The 15,235-nt window shown below is 36.2% G+C and overlaps 1 long non-coding RNA gene across 1 annotated transcript in view; it reads left to right on the forward strand.

The window, feature by feature from the left end:
• LOC108506233 overlaps nt 1-15,235 on the forward strand; it is a 29,832-nt gene that overhangs the window by 10,204 nt on the left and 4,393 nt on the right. The gene's annotated exons all lie outside the window — the stretch shown is intronic.

The raw sequence follows: 15,235 nt of genomic DNA on the forward strand, positions 1-15,235 counted from the left end.
TTTAATTTAGTCCATTGTCAGTTTTGCAGGAATACACTGTGTATTGAGAAAGATCTTTGTGTAATTAGTGTAATGCAACACATCTATAAAGCTCAGATATACTTCATAAAAATAAACACTCTTTGATATTATGTCCATACTAAATTTTAATATAGCATGTCTTCCACCAATATTTCACAGTATTTAACAACAAAATTGATCATGAGAAAATTATGAGTGTTAATGCTTTTAGAGTCTTCCTAATTGCAGGGAATCCAATCTAGCCTCAAATGTAGAGCAGGAAATAATGGCCTCTGAAACTTGACTAGAGAGACAGATTTTAATTATCTGAGAAACACATCAATATCTTTGTTTTGTTTGGCTTAAAGTAAGATCCAAGAAATTATAGGCCCATCAGTCTTACTTTAGTCCTTGGGAAAGTTATGGGATGAATCCATCTGGGGCAGGCAAAAGTCAGATGAAGCACATGACTGGGAAATAAAACCAGCACAGCTTCACCAAGGGCAAATTGTACTTGACAAACCTGATTGCCTTGTATGACAAAGGAACGTGCTCGGTTGATGTGGGACAAGATGTGGACATTGTTTACCTGGATTTCTCCAAGGCTTTTGATAGAGTTTCCTACAGCCTCCTTCTGGAGAAACTGATGCGTTACAATCTGGACAAGTGGTCTGTGCAGTGAGTGGTGAACTGGCTGAGAGGCTGCACCCAGAGAGTGGTGGTAAACGCCTCCTTTTCAAACTGGCAATCTGTCATAAGTGGGGCCCAATGCTGTTTAATATCTTGATGAGTGATCTGGATGATGGAATTAACTGTACCCTGATGAAGTTTGCTGGTGATGCCAAACACTGAGTGGGGAAGTGGACACTTCAGAAGGGAGAGTCACCCTGTAGGAAGATGTGAATAGTGGAAGAACATAGGACATGAATGCAAGAAGAGTGAGACAAGAACCTCATGGAGTTTAACAAAGACAAGTGTAAGGTCTTGCTGATGAGAAATACAATTCGGGAATGCAGTGCAGTCTGGGATCTACATGGTTGGGGACCAGCTCTGTAGAAAGGGACCTGGGGGTCCGGGTGCACAACAAGCTCAATATGAATGAGCAGTGTGCTGCTGCAGCACAGAAAGAAAGCCAACAGGATGCTGGCATCAACAAGAGCATCACCAGCAGAGATGCGCTCTACCCACCACTTGTCAGGCCACAGCTGGAATAGCATGTTTGGTTTTAGTCTTGACTACCCAAAAAACATGTGGACAGGCTGAAGAGGGTCCAAGGAAGGACTACAAAAATAATCAAAGAACTGGGAGGAAGTGGGTTTATTCAGCCTTGAGAAAAGAAGACTTAGGTTAGACCTTATCATCATGATACAGTACTTAAAGGGTCACTATAAAGAAGATGGGAAATTCCCTTTTTACATGGAGTAGCATGGAAAAGACAATGGGTACAAGTCACTTCTGGAGAGATTTCATTTAGACACAAGGGTCAAATTTTTCAGAATGAAATCAGCCATTGGAATAATCCGCCCAGAAAAGTGGTGGATTCCCCATATTGTATACTTTTAAGATTCGTCAGGACAGGGTGCTGGGCCATCTAGACCATACTTTCGACAAGAGAGTTTGCACCAGACAATTCTTGAGATTCCCTTCCAAACTAGTATTCTATTATTCTATGATTTCAAGTACATAATTTAGATAACCATCAGAAAAAAATTAGGGAATAAAAAAAGTGTGTGCTGTTTTGCGCACATTTTATTGGATTGTTATCTTTCAGTTAGTCTGCAGTTCTGGTTAAAAACTATTTGAGATTCATATCTGTTCTGTGAATTTTCTTTTTTTATTGCTTAAATTTAATCAGATCAAAAATCTCTATTCTGGCAACAATTTTGCCAGTAGTGCAATACAATAATTGCACTTCACTGAATCAAAGCTGTATACATTATACTGGAGTAGCAGATTTAAATAATAGGGTTAATCGAAGAAGCTCAGGTGCATACAATGTACTTCTTAGTGCAGTGTGTTATAAGTCTGGTCTATTTCATGTAAAACAGATGACACATATGGCATACAAAGAGATCTACTTGACTCTTTGAAGGAAATAATTTTGTTCTGGAATTCCCAAAAGCAAGTGAAATACATGTACATTGTAGAGGAGTATTGATTAAGATTATTGGCTTATTTGTATAAGGTTTTTGGCATGGTCTAGAGGCAGATATAATACCTAAGGCAGAACAGACACATTCATTAATGGTGCTTACTTTATTATTAAAGAGAGAATGAACAGCGGCAATTAATAAACAATGGTTTACTAAAGAGCTTTCAGCAGAAATTAACTTTTTAAATAATTTATGAGGTAGTATCAGAGATTTTAGTGCTGTGTTTCATCTAAAAATAGTGTTGAAACTGGTCTTCAAATGAACTTCTTTCAACATATGACATAAAAGTTTAGAGCTCAGTTAACAGAAGATATTTCTTGGTGATTTCTGCAATATGCCATCTTCTGAAGTTAGACAGAAGGGAAAGTCATAGGAAGTGTAGAATAATCCCAGAGTGATAACACATACAAAATGACACCCAGAAATCAGAGATATAGATATCATAAGGAAGTTGTCTTATTTTGATCACAGGACAATGGAATAATAATAAAACTAGACTGTTTTATAGGGTTTTTTTTTATATTGACTGTACTGCCATATATACAAGTACCTTAACTTCTGACTGATGACAGTGTAGACATTAAATGTCTTAAATTTATTCTGTTATGCAATAGGACAGGTTGAATATTTCCAACATGCCACCCTCTGCCCCCCCAGAGAAATCCCCAAAAAATCTTAACACAACGAAGAATAGAAGCAGGAATGAAACCAACCAATCAAACAACCAACCATCTAACCCAGCAACAACTGCAACCACAGCTTGTGGTCAAACCTGAATGCAATCGTCTTCTACAAGCAGCTTTACTGTTGTCACACTGCTCAGGACGTCATCCCAGGTACATCAACAGCTCCTGACATGAACAACAGCAATGACAGTGAAGATTACATGGACTACTGACCTTGGTGGTGAATCCCAGAACCACAGAACATGCTGAGTTGGAAGAGACCCACAAGGATCATTGAGTCCAACTCCTAGCCATCCCCAGGAGTCACATCATGTTCCCAAGAGTATCGTCCAAACACTTCTTGAACTACGTCAGACTTGGTGCTGTGACCACTTCCCTGGGGAACCTGTTCCAGCACCCAAACATTGTCTGAGTGAAGAACCTCTTTCTAATATCCAACCTAAACCTTCCCTGACAAAACTTCAGGCCATTCCCTCAGGTCCTGTCACTGGTCATCACAGAGAAGAAGTGCCTGCCCCTCCTCTTCCCCTTATGGGGAAGTTGTAGACTGTAATGAGGTCTCCCCTCTGTCTTCTCTTCTCCAAGCTGAACAGACCAAGTGACCTCAGCTGCTCCTCATATGGCTTCCCCTCAAGGCCCTTTGCCATCTTCTTTGCCCTCCTTTGGACACTCTCTAACAACTCAATATCTTTCTTATATTGTGGCGCCCAAAACTGCACGCAATATTCAAGGTGAGGCCACATCAGTGCAGAGCGGAGCAGGACAATCCCCTCCTTCCACCAGCTGGTGATGCTTTGCTCGATGACCCCAGGACATGGTTGGTCCTCCTGGCTGCCAGGGCACTGCTGACTCATATTCAACTTGCCATCAACCAGGACCTCCAGGTCCTTTTCTGTGGCACTGCTTTCCAGCATCTCCTTCCCCAGTCTGTACAAATATCCAGGGTTATCCATTCCCAGGTGCAGAATCTGACACTTCCCCGTGTTGAACTTCATAAGGTTGATGATTTCCCAGTCCTCTAATTTGTTGAGGTCTCCCTACAGGGCCTCCCTGCCTTTGAGGGAGTTAACAGCTCCTCTGAATTTTGTGTCATCTGCAAATGTGTTGAGTATCCCTTCCAAGAGATACTGCATCTAACTCATTTACGAAGTGTTGAAGTGCAAAGAAAACAACAGAAAGTACTGAGAAGAATTTTTGATGTCTTGGAAATGTGTACCTTGTGATAACTCCTTTTGTTCTTAACACTGATTTCTGCAATTACTATACGTTTCATTTCTCGGAGCAACGTCACCTGAACAAGGTCAATAGAGAATTGCATTTTAAGTGAGTTTTGCTGCTATTTACTTCCTCTGCTCAGAAAAATTGATGTCTTTATTTTCTTTAACCACACTGAGCCACACTTTTTTCTCTGTCTTCCTTTGGTCATTCACTAACTAAGTTTTTGCTCTGGATGATCTTTTTGGAAACTACAGCTCATGACCATGAGCAGTTACAGTTAGCAGTTAACAATGCTGAGTGTGTTACTGTTTTTTTCATTGGGAGTTTCAAATTTAAAGATGTAAAGGTGGTCAATAACTCTTTTCTTCTATTTTCTTTTTTTTTTTTTAATATCTGCTATTTTAAATAGGGATTTAATTTATCTCTCAGATTAATACAACTGTTACCTTTCCTCACAAAGGTCTTTCAGCCATCCAAATAATAATTTAAAAAACAAATAATTATTAAAAAATCTCTTAAGTAGTCTTCACAAACGTTTGCTTAACATTTGGGATTACTGCTCAATGTGTCTTAATCACACTTCAGCAGACCTCTGCTTTAGTTTCACGAATTTACCCATTCATCATTATCTGGAGTTTAATTCTAATTTCCCTTCACTCTATCATATTACACCTTACTTTTTTTCCTGACAATGACTGCTGAATACTTAAACTCTTTAGTAGGCATTAATTCTACTTATATGACATGTTTTTACTATGTTAGAACTGAAAACAGAAGGACACATATGGGTTTTTTTTCCTTGAGCTTTCATTGACAAGGGGGTGGTCTAAATGTATGTCATCTCTGATGTCTCTGATAGTTTAGTTTTGTTTAGCTACTTCCGTTTATAAGATTTCTACAGAAGACATGTTGGACCTGAAGTGAAAAAGATGGCTTAGCAGCTGATCTCAAACTGTGGAATCCTGGGTAAACCAGTTTTGGGTCTTAATATTCATGCTTTCAGGTGGGAAATAATATTTTCTAATCTTATGAGTATGCTGTAAGGAGAAAATTTATAGAAAAATTAATTATTAAAGAATAATGATTAAGTGAATCACATTATGCCATCAGAAGATTGTCTTCTCATCTCTTCTATCTTTTGCAGATTCAAATGACAACTTCAGTTCTTTTCTCTTGCCTGAATAAAAGCACAGTTAAAATACAACATTTTCAGTGAAATTCATTTTATAGTTGCGTATATATGTATACAGTACATGAAAGACCGATATCACAAACATATGTTTATTTTGTTAACCTAATCTTTCTTCTTCACCAGAAAAATTGTGAAGGGAAACCACTGTGCATAAGTGATATAAATTACAGTTTTTTTATAACCAGGTCATCAGAAGAACACCAGAAGGACCCGGCATTATTTCTTGGGTTTTTTAGTTTTTTTTCTTATTGTTGGCAGAACATGCTTTATTTTTTTATATACCAGATGTACTTTTAGAGGATCTATATAGTCACAGGTGCTTTTGGAAGAATCTTATTTAAAAAACTGTTTTCTAAGCTACAGATGATGTACAGACTAATTAACATCTGTCCCTTAATTTTTGAGACAAGAGTAATAAATTCCAATCACAAAAGGCTGCTTCTCTCTGTCTGTAAAGCCATTTATCTATAGTTTAATCTTGAAGAATCTTGTCTGCACCAGACTTTTGCAGATACAACATTGCCTGGCTTCATTAGTGGACTTTTTTTTTTTGCTAGGCTTAACATATTTTTAGTAGCATAAAGCACTTCAAGTTGCTGACTGTGGTCTATACAAAAATGTCTACCTCAAGGTTTTTCCTAAACTGGAGATACAGAACATAAAGAAATGTTTCACTACATACTGCTTTAAAAAGAATTTTTTCTTTCTGAAAGGGGAATATTTTCTTAAAATAAAGATATTTATAAAAGATTTATTAATGGTATAAGCTTTCCAAGCTGGTTTTTTTTTTGCAGCAGATCACACATACATTACTGAAGAGGACCCTTAGGCCAGAGGAGAACCTAATTTTATTGCAATAGGTTCTATTCTCTTGATAAAGCAAAGATAATTAAAAAATTGGTTTTGTTTGTTTGTTGTCAGGAAATTTCAGCAACTTGACAAAATAATTAGTGAGCATAAATATTTTAAGACAAATCCAATGGCCCTGTCAACAGTGCAATGTAGAGGGGACTAACTAAGGAATGACAGAAGAAGGGAAGTCATGAGTAGCCCACTGCATCAGGAACTTCTGCCTCTTTACATCAAAAACAAGGGATGAGTTTCATCCATAACCCTATGAAAGTACTGTGTGTCCAACTCCACAGTGCTATAAACTCATCACAAACACTGAAGTACCACATATCCAAAACAGATTTTCTGAAGAAAGAAGGGTTTGGGGCCGGGGAGCTCCATTCAAGAAGCCTGAGATAATTTTCTTTGTTTTTTGGCTATTCATCTAAACCCATCTGATTTCTTCTGCTTCAGAAAGAAACATCCCTTACTGACAAAGGGTGAGTGTTATTCACCTAATCTGACTTCACTGTGCAGAAGTGCTCACAGAATATTTTTGCTGTTAAGTGGTGGCGACAGGTTGCTGTGTTGCATAGAATTTATCTTTGTCATGAGTCATTGTAACCCATACAACTTTAGTTCAATATTGTTTTCTACATGCCTTACAAAATACAAGGTATTTAATTAGTTACATCAAATTTGGATAAATGAATTGAATGTAATACTAGGCATAGCATCCCTATAAGCTTCATATTAATTTTGAATTTCCTAATTTATGAGTGCTGGATTTTGCAACTAACTTTTTTTTTTTTAATTATGTAGCTTAAATACTTCGCATTTTTTTTTTGATGTAAGCTCTATGAAAGATACCTACGGGAGTAGGTTAGTAGGAGAATGATTTTCTGATTCAAAATTAACTAAATGAACATCGGGGCTTATAAAAAGAACTGTCATTAAACAATATAGGAACAAACCAAGGTTTATACAGTCATCTTGTGTGACAGCTAAAATTCCAAAGAAAGTTCATTTTATTGCTCTAAAAATATTTTTTTATGACGTTTGAAGCCTCTTAGCAAAAGCCCAGTGGGAAATCCTGTTCTTTCTTAAGGCATGTCCACTCATTTGGTTGGTTTTTCTTCAGAAATCTGCCTTTCTGCTACCCAAGATTCTTTCCATCAGGCAATTTGACGAGATATCAGAAGTGACATTTTTATTTTATTTGTTAGGGATTATAACAAGCAGTGAGACCTCATCATGATGATAACCAAGATGGTAGGACCTAGTTGACCAGAAACTGGATTCTGCAAGCCCTTTATTCAATTTCAGAATCTACGTTTTTTTAATATTTCAGCAGGGTTTTTTGGTTTTGTTGTGGTTTGTTTTGTTTTGTTTTGTTTTGTTTGTTTTTTCCTGTGTTTTGTTTAGTTTTGTTTTTTGTTTGGTTGTTAAACTGAATGTCCTCTTTGAGCTTTTTTGGTTTACATTTCCAATAAAGACAGGAAACAGTCCACATTTTTCCCTGCAATATACTTCTGAAAAATCTCAAGTAATTTCCCTGTTTTCTCACTCTGTTGCTTCAAGTCTTGAGAAGCCAAATACCTTTACTCTTGTAATCTGTTTTAGCCAGACTAATTGTATACAATATGTGGCAAATGCATATTAAAACTAGGTGTTTTGAATAGCACACTCACTGGTTTATAGATTTGTAGTTATTCACCTTAGTCCCACAGTAATTTATAATAGGTCTCACAATTTTTATTCATAGTTTTAAATTTTAGTGAAACACTTCAATGAGTTTGTTAAAGTATTTAATTTATATATGTTGCTTGATTTGGAGGGAAGGGTTTCAGCTGGTTGCTTCACATAGACAGCATCTGTTTCTCAAGTATACAGAAATGCTCCTGTCCAGTAACCCTCACTGGGTGTTTTGGGAGCTACTTGTGTTCACAGAGGTGGGCACATGGCAATTTAGGTTAAGCACAAAAAGCAGTATATGGCCTAAAAAATGGGGAAATCATAAGATCCTGTAAAAGAGGATCACCAGTTTTCCTATTATCCAACATGTAACAATTAAGTGTCTTTTTTTTGCTAATCGTGACTTACTAATGAATAACCTACACCATCCTTGCTTTCTATGACATTATTCTTTTTAAAATCTTCCGGGTTGTGTCAGTACTGTATGTCATTGTTCAGATAAGAGGTAGCTCTTATGAAGCTCTTGTGAGTATAGACCCCACTGTCCACAAAGTAATAGCCATTACTATATATGTATATACATATGTAGAGAGAGTATATAGACAAATAAAGGCAAAGATAATTTTGATGTGAATTCAGCTGTTAGATTTGTACTCCATTTTGACTCTGTTTCCTTATCATTAATTCAGTGAATGTGTTTAGCAAGTACTCTGGTCCCAGGTTGAGAATTTAGAGTAATATGTATATACTAAATATACAGTCACTAAACTTTTTGTACATAACTGGGATCTTTTTTATCTTGTGAAGCAGTCATTTTATTGCTCCTTGGAGATAACAAGCATTTCATTCTGTGCCAGTTTAAAAGCTGCTGCACAGAGATGATCTTCAGTTTCACTTGCCTCTTTTTTTTTTTTTTTTCCTGCAGCACAGTGACAGACTGAAGCAGGCTTAATTGCTTACCTGACAACTTTCATAACCAATTTCTTAACAAGGGTGAGACAGGGTGTCTCTATACACTTTAGAACAAATCAGTTATTTAAAACAAGTTACCAGAGCATGTTCCTTTCAAAATTTTTATTCCATTTTGCTCCTTTAGGGTGCAATTTCATGAATGATTTAGCTAATTCAAATATGGGTTGCAAGTAATAGAAAAAGATAGTTTCACTCTTTTACTCCTGCAACATGGACACTTCTTTTATTTTACAATAGGGTGATGTTTTTTTCAGAGCTAACTACCTCAAGCCATTTCCTCAACTTTTTAAGTAACCAGTTATTTAAGAAAACATAATTGTACTTGCATCTAACCTGTTCCTGTGGAGTAATCTCATGTACACTGACTTTTTTTTTAGTCCCTGTCTTTCCAATTGTCATCAGCTTTTCCTTAGGCTCTAACATTTCAAATTCTATTGTTATTAAGCCTGGAACATCCAGCATAAATGCTTATTTTGATCTTATGAAAAGGCTGATTTCCATTAAAATAGCCTTAAAGAATTTTAGTGACAAAGGAACAGCTTTCAATTTTTGTAAATTCTGCTGAATTTCTGGTCTTTCTCCTTTTTTTAATCTCAAAGCAGCACTTTTTGCTTACAGTAATCAAAATTTTATAGTCACATTATGTAATCCTACCTATGCCTTTAAAGGTATAACGTTAAACTTTTAACTGCTTTCACTACACTTCAATCTACTTCACTTAATGATTATCTCAAAACTCTATATAAATTTTTTTCAGTGTTTCTTTTGTCTTCTTACCAAAGAATGACCAAATCAATCCTGATCACTCTTGTGATTCTTGCATTACCCTTGTTTTAGAGCATCCATTGCTACCCTATGCCACATGGCACTCTCTGGGTTTTTTTAACTGTCTCATCATTATTTAATAAGATATTATACTCTGTCCACACTCTTGTGACGGTTACAATGGTCTATCCCCTGGGTTTTCCAGTTTAGGTACTCAGCTAATGATGACTGAACAGGAACAGGAATTTATCTTTGTTGTCTACGATGCCTTTCAAATTTTATTGTCTCTTCAAGGCACACTGATGCTCTGACTTTTTTTCTATTTTGCATTTGAGATATTTTAAAAATCTTTTATGCGACTGAATGACAAGTGCTTTCATCTTCTTTCTATATGTTTTCTGGTATTTCCACTTGTTTTTTAAAATATCTCACTGAGAATGAAATTCACTATACATAATTTCTTTTTTATCCTTTTTCCATTCTACTTTCTTTCCTAATATCAGCCGCTACAACATGGAATTTATTGGTTTTCCTTTTCTTAATTTTTACTGAAACCTATTGCTTTTAATTTTTGTTCCACTCAGTGAGTTTTGCATTGAGCCCTAGGAGATCCTTTGCTTACCATTCCTCTAGGGAAACGTTGTTCTTGACACAATTCAGTCCTTTAATGGAATGCTCACTCCAAGTCCTTCATGACCTATCAGAGAAAAAAGCTGCAGAAGGAAACATTCCAAGAACCTCACTCCAAATCATACCACTGAAATCTTGGTTTTTCTTTCTGGGTTCACCCCTCCTAATACTTAAAATTTCCTGAACTGTCTAGCTGGCACCTACTGTGGTATCAGAAGTGCCAATGTGGGGTTTTCATTCATGTAGTCTGATAGGAAGCAAAACACTGGTATACAGCTGGTTAAAAAGATGCCAGCATATTCTATCCATTTAGCAGCTTGAATTCAGATTGTTGGCCTAACCTCCTTTGTATTCAATATGAATTCACACTTTCTACTACACATTTGCTAGTTGGCTACAGATCTTATGTACATATTTTGTATGTATGCACAGTAATAATTGCGCTACAGAAATGTTTATTTCTTCGTGCATAAATTCTTGTCTTTGTGTGAAACAATTCCATCTTATTCATATAATCAGTTATAGCTTCAAATGTAGTCTGGTTTGATTGACAAGGTCTGTCTTCCTTTTAGCCTGGCAGCATCAGCATTGCTTACTTTTATTCAAGACAAGTACAGTACTCAGTACATTTTCCATGCAAATATCTTGCAGTTTGTCTGGTGATTGTCCTGTATACTTCTTTTTGATGTATTGTGCCCAAAACAAGATCTCCATTCAAAGTCAGATAATATTTTCTGTTATGCCGAAGTCTTTACAAATACAATAAAACTTAACCAACTTAGTAAGTTCCAAAAGATCAAAATAAAGTTTTGGAATTTTCTGTTTATAACTGGGACATTTGGAAATATGTAAGAGAACCTGAGATGAGCACTTAATTTATCCTTTGTCTGGAGACTTCAAAAAAGGTCCAAAGGACTCTCATTATAACTTTTTCTTTTAAACATTAAAAGGTTCTATAAAGATCACAATAAAACTCAAACTGTTATCAGAACAGAGTAGTTCAATTTTGAAAATGCATTCTTTCTAAAGAAGGAAAAACTGAAATATATTTTTTAAAAAATTTCTTCATAAAAGTAAAATTATGGAAATTAAAAATTAATTTACACCAAGACCTGATTTGTGTAGCATACTACTACCAAGAATGTTTAGAGAATTTATGTAAAAAAAGGAATTCAAGATACAGCAAACATAGCTTTTAGTGTATTAAAGGAAGAGCTGGAATCTAAGAAAGGAGAAAAGTATGCCTTCGGCATGGTATATGACATTGAAATGACAAGATAGACCAAAAGAATCTGACATCTTACCCTATGGAGAAAAATAAAGAAGTCTACTTTTTGTTTCCTTCCTGTTCTAGTATCATATCTATAAGTAATAGACAGTGCCTGCATTTTCATGTGAATAAAATTCCAGGTATTTAGTTGTTATAAATTTCTGCAGCTCTCTTGACTGTGAGTCTTTTCTGTAACACTCATTTTCTCTTAAGTGCTTTTAAACTATTTTAAAATGTTATTAACCACGGAGAAATTCCTGGTCTCCTGACAGATGTGGAGCAAACGGGAGTGATTCTGAATTGTGTCTATATAAACTAAGGAAAGTCACTTGAAAAATTCTGGGATGTTATGCTGATCTACTCCATCCTGGTTCTGACTGCTGTGTGTAACTGGAAGCTGAAGTCTGATGCAGGAACCCGTTGTGGTTTAACCCCAGCCAGCAACTAGGCACCAGATAGCCACACACTCACTCCTCCACCAGTAGGACTGGGAGAGAATCAGAAGAGCAAAAGTTAGAAAACTCATAGGTTGAGAAAAAGACAGTTCAATAGGGAAAGCAAAAGCCTTGAACACGAGCAAAAAAAAAAAAAAAAGGAATTAATTCACTGCTTGCCATGGGTGGGCAGGCGTTCAGCCATCTCCAGAAGAGCAGGGACCCATCACATGTAACAGTTACTTGGGAAGTCAAACACCATCATTCCAAATGTCCCTTCCTTTCTCCTTCTTCCCCCCACTTTATATACTGAGCTTGATGTTATCTGGTATAGAATATCCCTTTGGTCAGTTTGGGTCACCTGTCCTGGCTGTTGTCCTCCCAGCTTCCCACGCACCCCCAACTTCCTTGCCAGTGTGGCAGTATGAAAAGTAGAAAAGGCCTTGGCTCTGTGTGAGCACTGCTCAGCAATAACAAAAACACCTCTACATTATCAACCCTGTGTTCAGCACAAATCCGAAATGTAGCCCCATACTAGCCAATGTGAAGAAAATTAACTCTACCCCAACCAAAACCAGCACAGAAGCCAAAAGCTTGATCCCTGCAAATGGTCACAAGGGCAGGGTGAGTCCTTGTAGAAGAGCAAATTGTACTTTTCCTGAACTACGAGGAAAGTTGGATCAATTCTGTTTTGCCTAATCCAAATGTGTACTCCAGCCATGTAAATAACTTGAGTGGCATGAGACAGGACATGTGTCAGGCTGCTTAGCCAAGTCCTGGTATTCAAAGAAAGAAAGTCTTACCTTTAATTTTACCAATAGATCCTTTAGATAAAGTTTCCCGTCATCTTGTTAGGACCCTAATTCCTACCTGCTGGTGGTATAAGCCATTTTCTGAAGTTGCCTACCATTTTTATTTGTCTCAAAGAACAGTTTTGCAACGTTGCAGTAACCAATCTGTTGAAAATTGCCAAAATTGTGTGCATTTCTGTTTTTTCCTGAAACAACATGAGCTCTCTTGAGCAGCTAATTTAGCATCTGAAAGCTCTTTTTTTAATTGTTATTTCTTTCTTACCAGAAAGACTCTGCGTGCTACAAGTCATTATGCCTTCAAGACAAAGAACTTGTTCTGATACCACAGTTGTTATTTTTTTAATGTTAAGCTTTGTCCTGTCCTTTATAGAGTTGAGGAAAGCACTCAGCTATTTTTCCAAAGAACAAAAGACGAAGGAAAAATGGGTAGGCTAAAATAATTAATACTAGCTCAAAACATTTGAATATGTAAGAGCTAACAGAAGCCACATTTGACAAAAATAGGTATTTACATGGTGATTTATTCAGAGTTAAATGGAGATCTATCCATCAGATTGGCACTTTTTTGTGTAGTATAGTAAAAAATAATGTGATGACAGGAAATTAAAGTGAAATTAGTTTGATAATAGACACCAACATTTTTTCTTCTCTTAAAAAAATAAAGTAGGAAAAAAGTGACATGCATTTTAGACAAAAGATGAATATTTTTAGTCTACTTTGACAATAACTTTAAAAAAGGCATCTTGAGTCTTCATCTTGTGGTGTGTCATATACTTATTTACTCCTGGCCTACTTGACAAATAAATGACAGCAAGGTAGGAAAGTAATTTAGTAGTTTAAATGCTACTTGGAACAGGACATCACAGCAGTATTGTCAAATTTAACTATGAAAAAAAATATGAATATATAACCAAAAACTTAATTTTGGTAATCTTTTGGCTCTTAGAGCATCCATTTCTTCATGAAGACAAATCTTTTTATTTAAGAATTTCTGTCTCAGAGGACTTGAAATATCAATGTTTTTTCTTAGTTCATTAAATAAAAAAAGGACAAGCCTTTGGTGCTTAGGATTCAAACTGAAAAAAGTTTAATGTTCAGTTAAGTTTGAGATTTCAAGGGTCAAAAGCGAATTTAGCTCAAAGCACCTGAAATGTGGGAAAGATTTCCAATTCACATAGTAACCCTAAGTGCATTGCCTTTTCACAGCTGTTGAGTGGACATTTTCTCCATCAGACATCATGGTCACTTGTTCTGGGATTTGCAGGTTGTTTCTCACTTGTTGTTTAGGGATTCTTTTCCCCACTATCAGAGTTTTCATCTTTATTTAAGGACGTAAAGACAGATGCAAATCTGTAGCCACTGTACCAGTCCCTGTACATCAAATACTCTCCATTTGACATGGAGAGAACATGAGGTTTCCACAACAGAGATTAACAGAAAAAAAAACCTGTTTAAATGTTTCTGTGATTAGTGCTTGGCTATGTATGAGACCTCAGAGGTCCAGGTAATTTCAGGCACTTGCACTTAGGGCCAGCAGTTTTATTCCAGTAGTTGAACTGACAGTCACTCACTGGTTCCAGTTTACTGATCTTTACACCATTTTTTTTTGTTTTGTTTTAACTATTGAGCTGATCTATAAGCCAAAACAGTTTTTTGCTGTCAGTTTGTTTGTTTCTCTTTCCCATTTTCACTGAACTTTGCCTATTCACTGAGCATTAAAATAGCACCTGGAGATATAAAGTGACAAAATGAATTTTTATAGCTTTTCCTGAACAAAATATACATATCATTAGAGGTTTTTTTACCTGAAATATGGACTGATGGTATTCTAGAGGATAAGGAAATAAAAATAACTAACCTGATTCAGCTGAATATGGGGATGTCTAATAAAGTCATATAATCTCTACCTCCAGACTGCATTGGTTTAACATGTCTTCCTTAACATGCCATCCTACGGATGAGCATAAAATATAACACCTGTGATTCCCTAGTAAGGACATTTTGTTCCTCTTCAGCACTCAACTCAGAGCGGTGGTGTCTCTCTGTTGTTCCAAGGGAGAACAATCCATAAGCTTGTTGCTTGGTGTACATTAGCCATCAATAGCTTTTCAACACACATGGTTTACAATTGTAGTTTGCTGTGTTTAAATGTCATCTGCATTCTGTGATTGAAAGAATGCCTGTGCACATACACAAAAAGGGAGAATTGAGTATATATGCCAAGAGCTTCTGCTTTTGTGTTTGGGTTTTTTTCACTATATGTGAATTATTGACCTCAGAGAACCATACTCTAGGTGATAACTTTGCATTTACAAAGCATTTAAGTGCAGTCTCCCAACAACATACTTACAATTTCTTTCTTTCACAAATATCGGACAATGTGCTTCCTAAGATTTCTCTGGAACAAAGAAGTTTTTAATAGTAGTGATTTATGAAATGTTCTAACTGTGGTTATTTTCCCTCAACAGTCACATGTGTATGTACAATCACATATAAATCAAGATAATTGTTTCCTTGCAATTTATGACAGAAATAAGTTAGAAAAAAAGGCAGCAGAGAAAAAGCCAATAGATTTTT

This window comes from Lepidothrix coronata, unplaced genomic scaffold (assembly GCF_001604755.1).
Source record: "Lepidothrix coronata isolate B3197 unplaced genomic scaffold, Lepidothrix_coronata-1.0 Scaffold6, whole genome shotgun sequence".
NCBI classification, from domain to species: domain Eukaryota; kingdom Metazoa; phylum Chordata; class Aves; order Passeriformes; family Pipridae; genus Lepidothrix; species Lepidothrix coronata.